Below are 12,339 nucleotides of genomic sequence, written 5' to 3'. Positions count from 1 at the left end.
AGGTGCGACACCAAGGAGATAAGCACCAGGGTCCCATCCCTTCGCACTCTTCTAGTAAACATTCACGTTTCATCATATTTCAAATAACGAAATATCCTCAAGGTGGGCTTCCTTTTCCGACCCTCTTTCTCTGTTCTCACATCTTTCTTCCTTAAACTTTCTCCTTTGATCACAAAAAGCCAGCACCTTCTATCATCCTTCCTTCACATAGTTAAATCCAAGCCTTGGAGGAGATTCCCAGTATAAATTCCACTTCTTGTGGCCCTCTAATTAGGAAGAAAGGAAAGAACCGAAAGGAAAATAAATTCCTTCCAAACCGTAAGGACCCCTCTATTCCTGGGTCTCAGTTTCCAGTTCTACAGAGAAAGAATGATATTGCCTTTGCCTGGTAAGAAACCGTATCAACTGCTAATACTTACTGATGCACTTGTCAAGTACTGAGCTAAGCACTCTACATAAATCTGTTAATTTAATCCTCAAAATACTTCTAACCATTCACCCACAAGTGGCCTGCACACTGGCTGCGTCTATCAACTCAAGGGTCTCCTGGGTCCCCAGTGCCTCACACCCAAGGAGCTCCCTTGCCCATAGGCCTCTGGAGGTCTGGACTCAGCTCCGCTGTCCACTCACTCTCCTTGCAAGTCCTCGGACAGATTTTCCAAGGGTTCTGGTTCAAGGTAAGCCTGCACGTCAGGACGGAACACTCCGGTCATGAGTAGACATCTAGTATTTCACTGTCAAGTGAAAATTGATTCCGTGGTAATGTTTCTGTAATAATATCAAATTCAAATGGGAAAGAGGAGGGAAATTTTGCTGCCAGCTGAACCAACCCTGAGGCACATTTTTGTTTTAATTCTTTTTTTCATGGCTTTTCAACACCGACTCACCCAACAAAATATGGCTCAGGTTTCATTTCATTCTTATCATGAGACTGGCCAGCGGAGCTATGCAAGAAACTCTGCAGTGGGTGGTCTGTGTGCAGTTTCTTGGTGGTCTTAAGCTCAGGGCCCCTGGACAAGGTTTCAAGGTTACAGTGGTCTTTCCCTAATTGCCATCAGAACCTGAAAATACACTGGAAACATGAGAAAACCCCTCTGAAGCCATGAGTCAGCCCAGGAGTTGTTTAGTCAACTTCAAGTGCTTTCTTCTTTTACTTTTCTACTTTTGGGCTCTTACCCCTTACTATTTCAATGGACCCAGCTTTGTTCTGCAATTTCAGGCTAACAAGACGAGCAGGTATCCTAAAGCAAGCAGTTGGGCCTCTTTTTCTGGGGTGTCTGCTTCCCATTTTGTCCATGGCTCCTTCTGCCAATTGGCTTCCACATAACTAGAAAGGAGGCCGGCCCACTCAGTGTCACACAACAGCGGCATATGGAGTCTTGAGGGTAGTGGATGGTGACGAAATAACCACGAAAAGCTGGGTGAGCTGTGGTCCTCCTGCCTCTGCTGTGCTGCAGACAGCATGGGCTGTGTCCCCTTCTCAGGGCATCTGAGACACCACTGCCATTGCATGACTATGAGCCGCTGGAGGGGCACAGGGGACTGTCCTCCTCCAGTCTGTATCCCAGCACCTAGCACAGTACCTGGCATATAGTAAGCACTCAGTAAATGGTTGGAATAAAGGAAATGTTTTCCACCCAAACCTGTGCAGCTGGGGTGCCTCAGGCACTCTGAAGGTAGCCTAAGTTCAAACCCAGGCTTTAGCCCATTTTCTAACTCTGACTCGATAACTCCTGTAACCTCAGTTTGCCTCATCTTTAAAATGGGAATGATCACAGTACTTGCGCCAAAAAGCAGCTGTTAGGACTAAGTACATAAAAAGCACTGAGAATAGCACCTAACACGTATGTATTTTTTTAAAATGAATGACTACCCCTCACTTATCCACATCTGCTCCTTACAACCACCAAAGAAAAGCCTGCAGTCAAGAACTTTGGTTCAGAACCCTGCTTTGCTGGGACTCCAATGGTCACTCAGCCTCTCTGCTTCTGTGGCCTGCAGGTTGGCTATGAGACAGCAGGACCTATGAGATGTGTGGAAAACCAAAATAGACACTATTAAATCAGCCACCCAGTCATCCTCCCTCAAAGCAACTCACACCTAGCACTCCATGGAGCTAGCTTACTGCGTGTCCTAGGGACACCTCTGACTCTTGGGGCTTGGCCAGTGCTTAGATCTACACCTCCAAACAAGGCAGAGCAATCCAAAGCATGTGCTTGTCCCAAAGTCCCTACCACATCTTCTGTTGAGCTAGCAATTAAATCACTTTAAGGAGTAACACCCAGACAACCTCCCTCTTGTCCAAAGTGCCATTTCCGCAGGATGCCTGGCCTCTCCCTCTGGGAGCAGAGGATTCTCGCTTTCACATCCTCCCACTGTCCTTCCAGTCTCCAGAGATTTATATGTTTTCTCTCTTTTCCTAAAAAGGGTGGCTTCATTTGCAGACTCTTACAAAGCCATTTGCATTCCCAAGACAAGCTCTTCAGCATAAATTCATTTCAGCATGGGGGTCTTCTTACTCTCTTTCCTTCCTCTCACAATGAAGCTGGGGAGAATTCATAAACAGCTCTAGTAGTTTTAACATCAGGGCCTTATATGATGCAGGATTACAAGGGACTTGGGTTTTTCTTTACCTCTCTCTCTCTCTGTCTCCACACACACACACACACCCCACAATGGTGTTAGTCTCATTAGCCACAACACTATCCTCATCTCTTCCATCTCTAGACACGCCCTACCCCTGGCTCAGTCAACAACATTCTCTTCCCTGGCCTCCTGTGGGAACACTGCCAAACAAAATAACAAAATATTCATACAGTAAAGCACGTTAAAACCTTGGGAAGATTTAAGCCTGGGCTTCATGTCACGGACGCTCCCTCCCGTCATCTGTATTCCAATCTCAGTGTCAGCGGATCTGTGATCAGAATACCCAAGGTCTCATAAAAGATTCAGGGCTTACTGACTTCCCTGACATTTGCTGTTTCATGTCGCTCCTGCTCGTTCCCTTTCAGCCTCCAAAGAATCCACAGTCCCTTTCAACTGACCGCTGCAGATGGCAAACTTGCCCAGACATTCCAGGAACTCAGAACAAGTACAGGACCTAAATCTTCCTGGGAATTTAGCTGGGACTCGGGTTTGGGTTCTTTTTCTTTAAAGAAGGGGTTCTTAACCTTTTGTGTTCCACAGACCCCTTTGTCAGTCAGAACTACGGATTCCTTCTCAGAATGTAGCGGCAGATAGTTTTATGACACTCAACATCAGTGGTCAGATAAAATAAAAATAAGTTGATTTTTTTTTCAGTTCAAGCTCACAGAACCTCTGAAATCTTTCCATGGAGCCCTGGTTAAGAACCCCTGCTTTAAAGGCTTCTCTTGTCTGTTTCAGGGTTTTTCTAAGATACACTCCTGCTGCCTCCCGCATGGAGTCCATGAATGCAGGAAGATAAGGAGACCTGAGCAAGACTTCCCTGCTGTGCTATGGAGGGGAAGGGAGTGCATGCCCCAACAGGTGTATTTGCATCTTCCAGATACTCATTATTACTTAAATCAGAGGCTGAACGATTTAACCTGGTAAAGCACTGGGGCTATCATTCATAGGGATGGCAGTCCACCACTTAGGAATTGAGCACACTCTCCATGGTCCATGTTTAAAGATAGGTACGTTAATTATTTGTGATTCCACGAATCCAGGTGGACACAGCTATCATATATGGGGACCACAGTGGTATGGGTATTAGTCATTTTAAAATTCAAGCAAGGTGTATTAGGACTTAAGGAAACCAGGTGTAACTAAAGGGGTGATTACAACAGATTATCCCTTTGGTTTACTAAAAGGATCAACACAAATTTCTTAGCCAGTCCTGCTAGCAAATTTCTAATATGATTTATTTTCCTATCATACAATGTAAACTCAGCTTATAAGAAAGCTATTTTGTGAATAAAGTGAGTTATACCATACTTCTTAAGGATATCAGGCAGGATCACAAAAGGAAATTTCTGATACACTTCCTATTTAGGGATCCAAAGCCCTTTAAAGATGGTAAGCAGAAGAGAAAAAGGTACATATAATCCTGTGGCTAACACAGTCCAGGTATCAGAGGCTAGAGGGGCAGAAAAGAATTGTAGCTCCATCAAATAACAGAATGGAGATTCTTTCAAGATAAGTCTTAATAAACCACCAGTATCTGAAATTAAAAATAAAATAGACTAAAATAAAACAACATCAAGCATAGAATTCCAAATCACAGGCAGTCAAAAACCACAGACCTATTACAATTTAATCTCTTGAAAACATATCAGCTTCATTATTTCTGTAATTGCCATGGCCATTAGACAAACTAACACCAAATATGTGCTCAAAGTGCCATTCACCAGTAGGTACTTGCATGACATTAGGTAGCAGGAAGGTGAACAAATGATATAAACAACTTCTCTGAGCATTTTTAATGCATCTGCTACTAAAACCTTCTGAGAGGTTAAACAATTGTAGAACACAAATTGAAAATTAAAGGCCAGTTGATGGTACTTCAAAACTACACATCAAATGAGAAAAATTATAATGAAAATCTCTGTACTTCTCAAATAAACATATGAAAATTCAAAGAAGAAAATATATAAGTGGTTAACCCTAAAACAATATAAAAACATGCATACCAGTTTCATTAAGGGATATACCAATAAATATGTGATCTCAAAATTAGGCAAGCAAACAGGGCACCTCCCGTCACATAGCATTGTAACCTTGAAAAGCTATGTGCTATGTTTTAAAGACTGAGTTATAGTCTACATTCTTTGGGGAATATCTTATTTAAAAGAAGTCCAGAGTCAAATATTTCTGAAAGTGAATAATCCTTCTAGAATTCATCTTGTCTGGTAACTCCAGGTCTTCATATATTAGATTTATTTAAAGTGGGGCATTTGACTGCTTTTACAAAACTATTTATACTAAACCCAATCCATATTATATATGAAGAGTTATAAAATTTATTTCTAAAGTTAATTTTTTCCCAAAATAGATCTTAATACCGTATAAAGGAGTGGTTCTCAACCACAGGCTATTTTTGCCCACCAGGGGGCATGTGGCCAGGTCGGGAAACATTTCTCGTTGTCAGTGAGGGTGGCGGTGGGTGCTCCTGGCATCTAGTGGGTAGAGGCCAGGAATGCTGCTAAACACCCTACAATGCACAGGGCAGGTCCCCACAACAAAGCGTTATCCAGCCCCAAATGTCAAACCTGTGTATATAGACTGTCAGACATGACACAATTCCTTAAATCATGTCCCTAAAAATGTTTTAAGAACTGAAAAAGGAGAAGTTGGAAAACATACAAGAGAACTTTTTTAAAGTAGTATTTTGATTATCAAAAGTATAGTTGCTTTCTGCGGATGCCACAATATATTACCTCATCATAAAATATGCTCTTAAGGCCTCCCACCTGCACCTGCAATGCGCCCACACACTGAGGAATGCTGGAAAATCAGCAAGTATCTAAGGGGAAAACATGTACTCGGTGACAACCTTCAATAAGCAGAGGATTATCTGGACCAACTGTTAAAATCAAAGACAGTAAGATGCAACAAAAGCTAACTTCATAGCCAGTAAAGAAAAAAAAAATGGGTATGTATATATACACACACATTTTTATATGTGTATATATATATATATGACTTTTCTGATACATAGAGGCCTACATGTCTGTATGTAGCCACGCACATGCTCAATTCTATAGCATCAGAGCTCTGATGTTCAGTAATATAATAATATTATTTTTGAGATAAGTTAAGGTATAAAATGTACGCAGTCTCAGTCTTTAATATTAATAAGTCTTGTAACTAGCAGTTTCTCGTAGCTCCGAATTCTTGAGCACAACTAGAAAGGGCACTTATCCTGAAAAATCTAATAAATTTACAGTTTTATATACTTCCTTCAATTGTAAAAGTCTTGTTCAATAAACTTTAAAATGCCACTATAGAGCAATAACACAGACAGTATAAACCCAGCCCTGGGAAAGCTGTGCAACCAGAAATTGTTCCCCTTTCTGCTAGAGCAATAAAGTTTTATATGTTTGAACTGACTGTAAAAAGGTTTGAATGTTGGCAACTGGGGAATAATCTGTCTTCTTTATAGTTATTATCATATTTCCCACAAGACCCCTTGGTCTGTGTCAATCCTTCTTGTATATGACACCTTTGTACTGTCAGCGAAAGCAAGACTACTTTACTTTTTTTTTTTTTAACTGTAGGACTTGTATCTGTTTTCCTTCAGATTACAGCTAACAGGAATAAATTATTTCTGACAAGCATCTATTGCAGCATTTTACCAAATAAAGCTGGTTGTGAGCTGCTTTTCCTAGGAAGGAGGGAAGAGGAAAGCCTCCTCCCTACTCCTTCCCTTTCTCTCTCGACTGATTCAAATGCAATGCAGGGATGGCTAAATTGGAGGGAATGCCAATAAAAAGAGATTTGTAGGGAAGTTGCTTAGAAAGCCGGAGCCCCTTTTAACGTGGTGGTTTGGTCCTCGTGGGTGCTATTGGATCTGTGTGTAGAGGGGCCTTAGGAAAAGGTAGGCAGTGGAACCATCCCTTTCCCAGCCCTACCTCTCTCAGGTCTGAGACTATCTATGCTTCTTGGTTTCAGGCAGAAAGCAGAGTCCAGCCAGCAGAAGTGGCTAGGGTTTCCCAGGCTCTGATTAGAAGCCAGAGAGGGAAGCCGGGGCTATGACCAGCAGGGGCAGACACCCAAGCTGTCACATGTGGCCTTCGGCTCCTGGCTAACTGGCCATCTCAGCTGAAATGAGTTCAGGTGCATGATAATCAGCAAAGGAAGTATCACTGTGCATGCACGTGTGTGCGTGTGCCGAGGGTCTCTTCCCCTCTCCGTCCCCAACCCCACCACTGCAGCTCTATGACAGACACATGGGCCCTTACGCAGTAATGCACTACACACAAACCAGCCATACTAAATGCATTCTCCTCTCTCTCTCAACTCTCCAAATCCATCCCGAAGTTTCTCTGTCTTCCAGCTTTTAGAATAACAAGGTGCGGAAAGACAGGGAAAAAAAATCAAAAGACATTATATGGTTGAACCTGAGCAGAACTGGCACTATGAGTTTTATCTCTGCACTCTGGAACAGAAAAGTTCTCTCCTGCAGACCCAGTAGAAGAGGATGTCCAGTTCCGTGAACAAAGGCATATATACATATGCATATTTGCATAATTTATACCATTGTGAGTGCACACACTCACACTCAAAAACAATCCAGCCATCTCAAAATGAACAGTCAAATAGAGAAATTTGGGTACAGAAAGGTAAATGCCAAAATAATATCTACATATGTAGCAATTCTGCCCAAATGACTGAGGCACTGCAAATTGAGTTGTATACACAGTTACATCTCAGTAACCTTCGAAAAGCTTGCACCTCATGCTCATGAAAGTGAGACAAGGATATCCTTTTATTTTCTCCAAACTATCCCCATCTCCATGAATGTTTGAGGTCACATTAGCAAGTGTTCCCCTTGCCCAGTTCAGACAATAAACATTTAAATCTATATCTGGTAGACATCAAAAAAATCTCATTCTGGTAATTCCCTAGCACCACTGGGAGGAACAACGAGCACTGCCCCCACTCCAAGAACTACCAGCTACACCTTTTAACAGTTGCAGTCACGTGCATCTTAATATCCCTTAGACGGCGTCTGCCCACTGAAACATGAAAAAAGCACAGAGCCATAACAACAGTTTTGTTTGTTTGGTTGGTTTTTTTACTTTCTTCATGTCCTTTTCATGTACTTTGTTTATGTGGTTAGAGTTTAAAAATGATCTGATTTTTTTTGTTTGTTTGTTTGTTTGTTAATTTGTTTATTATTATTGGAACAGTGAAAGTGGTCTGGGAGTGACTGGGGTGATGAATGCACAAACGTGATTACACCAAGTACCACTGATTGTACTCCTTGGATGGATTTTTGCTTTGTTACATGTATCAATAAAATTGGGGAAAAATGACAACACTGCACGAAGAAGCTGAGTACAGCAGCATATAAAAATGATTTCATACCATGACCAAGTAGGATTCACACCAGGGATGCAAAGTTGGTTCAAGACTCAAAAATCAAGTCATGTAATACACCATTATCAATAGGGTAAAAAAATAACAAGATCACCTCAACAGATGCAGAAAAAGCACCTCACAAAACTCAACACACCCTTTTATAATAAAAGACACTCAACAAACTAGGAATTGAAGGGAAATTCCTCAGCCTGTTAAAGAGCGTCTATAAAACCCCACAGCTAATATCATACTTAATGGTGAAAGACTGGATGCTTTCCTTCTAAGATAAGGAAAAAGACAATGACGTTCACTCTCACTACTTTTCTTCAGCATTGTGCTGAAGGTTCTAGCCATGGTCATTATTCAAGAAAAAGAAATAAAAGGCACAAATTGTAAATGAGACATATAGCTAGCTCAGTTTGCAGATTACATGATATTGCATATAGAAAGTCCTAAGGAACCCACTAAAAACCATTTGACCGAATAAACAAGTTCAGCAAGTTTTCATGACAAAAGCTCAATATATAAAACTTAATTGTAGTTCTATACATTGCAATGATCAATCTGAAAAAGAAATCAAGGAAACAAATTCATTTACAAGAGCATGAAAAAAACACAGGTTAAATTTAACAAAATAGGTGCTAAATGTGTACTCTGAAAACCACAAAAGACTTTGAAAGAGAATTTAAAAGCTCTAAATAAATGAAAGTATATCTTATGTTCATGGATCGAAAAATTTAATATTATTATGATGGTAACACTCCCCAAACTGATCTACAGTTTCAACACAATCCCTATTAGAATGTCATCTTACTTATTTCTAAAAATTGTCAAGTTGATTCTAATATGTATATGGTATTGGAAGGGACCCAGAATACTAGAATATCCAAAACAATCTTTTTTTGTTTATCTTTTAATTTTTTTTTATTCATTTTGTAAAAATATTACATTCAAAAAATATGAGGTCCCATTCAACCCCACCACCCCCACCCCACCACTCCCCCCCCCCCCCCCAGCAACACTCTCTCCCATCATCATGACATATCCATTGCATTTGGTAAGTATATCTCTGGGCATCGCTGTACCTCCTGGTCAATGGTCCACATCATAGCCCATACTCTCCCACGTTCCATCCAGTGGGCCCTGGGAGGATCTACAATGTCCGATAATTGTCCCTGAAGCACCACCCAGGACAACTCCAAGTCTCGAAAACGCCTCCACATCTCATCTCTTCTTCCCATTCCCCGCACCCATCAGCCACCATGGCCACTTTTCCCACACCAATGCCACATTTTCTCTGTGGACATTGGATTGGTTGTGTCCATTGCACATCTATATCAAGAGGAGGCTTGGATTCCACATGGATTGGATGCAATCCTCCTGCTTTCAGTTGAAGGCACTCTAAGCTCCATGGTGTGGTGGTTGACATTCTTCAACTCCATGTTAGCTGAGTGGGGTAAGTTCAATAAATCAGAGTGTAGGAGCTGAAGTCTGTTGAGGCTCAGGGCCTGGCTATCATATTGTCAGTCCAGAGATTCAAATCCCCTAGATATATCTTAAACCCCAGCACCAACTACAATTCCAGTAAAGTAGCATGAAAGCCTTGTAAAAAGATATCCCATCTGTGTCCAGCTCCATCACGCAGAAACACCAGCTCCAAAGAAGGGCCAACTGACATGGCAGTGAACCCCATCTGCCATGGCCATAGAACCTGTGGGTCTCTTTAGCCCTCAAAAGAACCAGTACCTGGAGTTGAATCTACTTTATCTGTCTCTGAGACGCTGCTCAGGTGTGCATAAGGGCAATCCTTCTGACATCCTCCAGACTCTTTTTTAAAGACTCATAGCCATATAAACTCATTTGTTCTTTCCATTTCCCCCTTAATTTAGGTCAAACAGCATTTTTAACTCCTGTTATTATATGTAGACAGGGATATTCTGCTGGTCCGCATTGAACCTTTAATTCAAGGTCATTTTCTAGTTGCAGCATCAGTTGGTACTTGGTAGTGATCCCTCGGTGCCAGGGAGGCTCATCCCTGGGTGTCATGTCCCACACTGGGGGGAAGGCATTGCATTTACATGCTGAGTTTGGCTTTGAGACTGGCCACATTTGAGTAACATGAAGGCTGTCAGGAGGAAACTCCTAGGCACAGTGCTGCTCTAGGCCTTGTTCTTATTTCAGGCACATAGGCTCACAAGCATAGTCGTTAGTATCAGGGGCTCACTGTTGGACCCTCATTCCTTCCTGGTCCTTACCGTTGCACCTGGAGGACTGCCGCTGCTCCCCTAGGGACCACGACAGAGCACCCCCGGCCAGGAACCCAGTACCCCCCCCAGCTGTTGTTTTTAATTGTTTCCACTATGAGTATATACAAACATTACCATGCACCCTGGACATATGCCGTGTATAACTCCCTGTCAACCATAATGATCTGATTTTTAAATAGGTTCCTGATACAGGTCAAAAGTTCTTGGATTAGAGTGACATTAATAGAAGATAAATAGATGCTATTTTTCAAATCTTTTTTGATGTGAAACAGAGATATAGAAAAATACACAAATCACAAGTACACAATTCAGTGGAAAAAATTTGGAATGGTTTACAAATTTGTACATCATCCTTGTGCAGGACCCATGTTAATCTTCTCTGGATTGTTCCCTTTTAATATGTGCTGCTGACGTGAGCACATTAGGCAGCAAGTTAAATGCTCTCACGCAGCCAGGCTTTCCATTTCAGGACCGGTAACTAGACATCACCTGCAGTGGAATGGCAAAGGTGTGGAGATAAGGCTATTTCCCAAAGAGTGAGATGTGAACCAGAAGCTTCTGTATCATCCAAGGCATTTACGAAAGGCAGATTTCTAGATCTCACCGCAAACCTGCTAGAGTGGAACCTGTGGATCTGCATTTCATAAACACTCCAGGGGATTCTGAAGAACCTCTGAGCTTGGCTAATGAAGTACACCAGCAGTTCCCTTCCTAAATCCCTATCATATTCCTTTTTCAAAGATGAAAGGCCACTGCTCTGACTTGCCAAGGCTTCGAGCACACATATTTCTGAGAAGATAATGGATGAAGTTCAAAGAATAGTACTGCGTGAACAACAAGAAAAGAGTACTGTCCTGAAAACTTTGCCCCATTCTGCCTTTCTCCTGAACTCTACATTCTACATTCCTATAATTTTATTCATCTTAATGAAATAAAATACAGAGAGGTAAAAAGAGCCTCCTGAAAAGAGCAAGAGTTGGATTCCTAATCCTTATTTCTGTCCTTCTTGCAAATTTCAAGAAAATCAGGGATTTGTACTTAACTGAGTCCTAGAATAAATCCTCCCTCATGAACCTCCCCAAAATGGGCTTTTATAGTGACATATTTGAAGAGAATATCCAGAGAACTTCAGGAAGACTCTGTGATAGGGTCATGCCCTTTAGCACAAGGGAAGGACAAAGGAATTCTACTAATCCAAGCTAGACTCACTTTTAAGGGTCTAGTGTTACTATCCCAGAGCTTATAGATTCTGTTCATTATATCATTATACAGAACTTTACTAAAACGTAAATGGAGCAGAAAAGGTAGATTGGCAGGCAACAGGCACAGCTGCTACTACCGCAGCTTCTGTGACTATTATTATTATCACCATTACTGAAACTGCTACTGCTACAACTAACACTTCCGATGCCTACCATGCTAAACACTTTAGAAGTATCTCATTTAAACATCAGAGCATCACTTACTCAAATGTGTTACCTATATCATTTAATAAGAGGCAAGATCTTACACAGGTTGGTACTTCCACTTACATGTAGCATGTATTTCCATTCCAGTTATCCAAGGCCAAAGGTAAGACTGCCTGAGCATGCAGAACACACAATGGCAGGAAGTCAACTCTTCTATTAAAAGGCATCAATAGGTTGAAGAATTAACAAGAAAGGTTATGTGCTATATGCCTTGAGACAACAGAAGACATCTGAGATATGGCCTCTGGCTATAAGAAGCTGCTAGTCTAGTAAAGAGGACCTGCAGCAGAAGAAAACTACAGATTATAAAAGCATTATAAAATGGATGGATGCCAGATGACTGGAAAAGAAGGCAGTGTGATGCCAAATGTAAGGGAGGAAACATTTACAGGACATATCTCTCTTCTCAAGAAATTCCTTGGAGAGACAAGATACTCCCATATGAAATGATCAGGGAAATGCAGAAGACTTGATATAGCCAGCTGTTACTTGCAGTAGCGGATCTGAAGCATCGAAAAGGGAAAATTCAGTGTAAGCTGCAGTTGTTGGGGAAAGTG

General features: G+C 41.5%; 1 protein-coding gene and 1 non-coding gene across 9 annotated transcripts in view; both read right to left on the bottom strand.

Annotated features, from left to right (window-relative positions):
* PBX1 (PBX homeobox 1) overlaps positions 1 to 12,339 on the bottom strand; it is a 322,770-nt gene that overhangs the window by 179,011 nt on the left and 131,420 nt on the right. The window lies entirely within an intron of this gene.
* On the bottom strand, positions 10,630 to 10,733 carry LOC111765682 (U6 spliceosomal RNA). Its single transcript, XR_002797962.1, has one exon. It is a non-coding gene; the product is annotated as a U6 spliceosomal RNA (small nuclear RNA).

Source organism: Dasypus novemcinctus, chromosome 13, assembly GCF_030445035.2.
Source record: "Dasypus novemcinctus isolate mDasNov1 chromosome 13, mDasNov1.1.hap2, whole genome shotgun sequence".
Classification (NCBI taxonomy): domain Eukaryota; kingdom Metazoa; phylum Chordata; class Mammalia; order Cingulata; family Dasypodidae; genus Dasypus; species Dasypus novemcinctus.
Note: the sequence above shows the minus strand (reverse complement) of the source record. Positions and strands in the feature narration are given on the sequence as shown.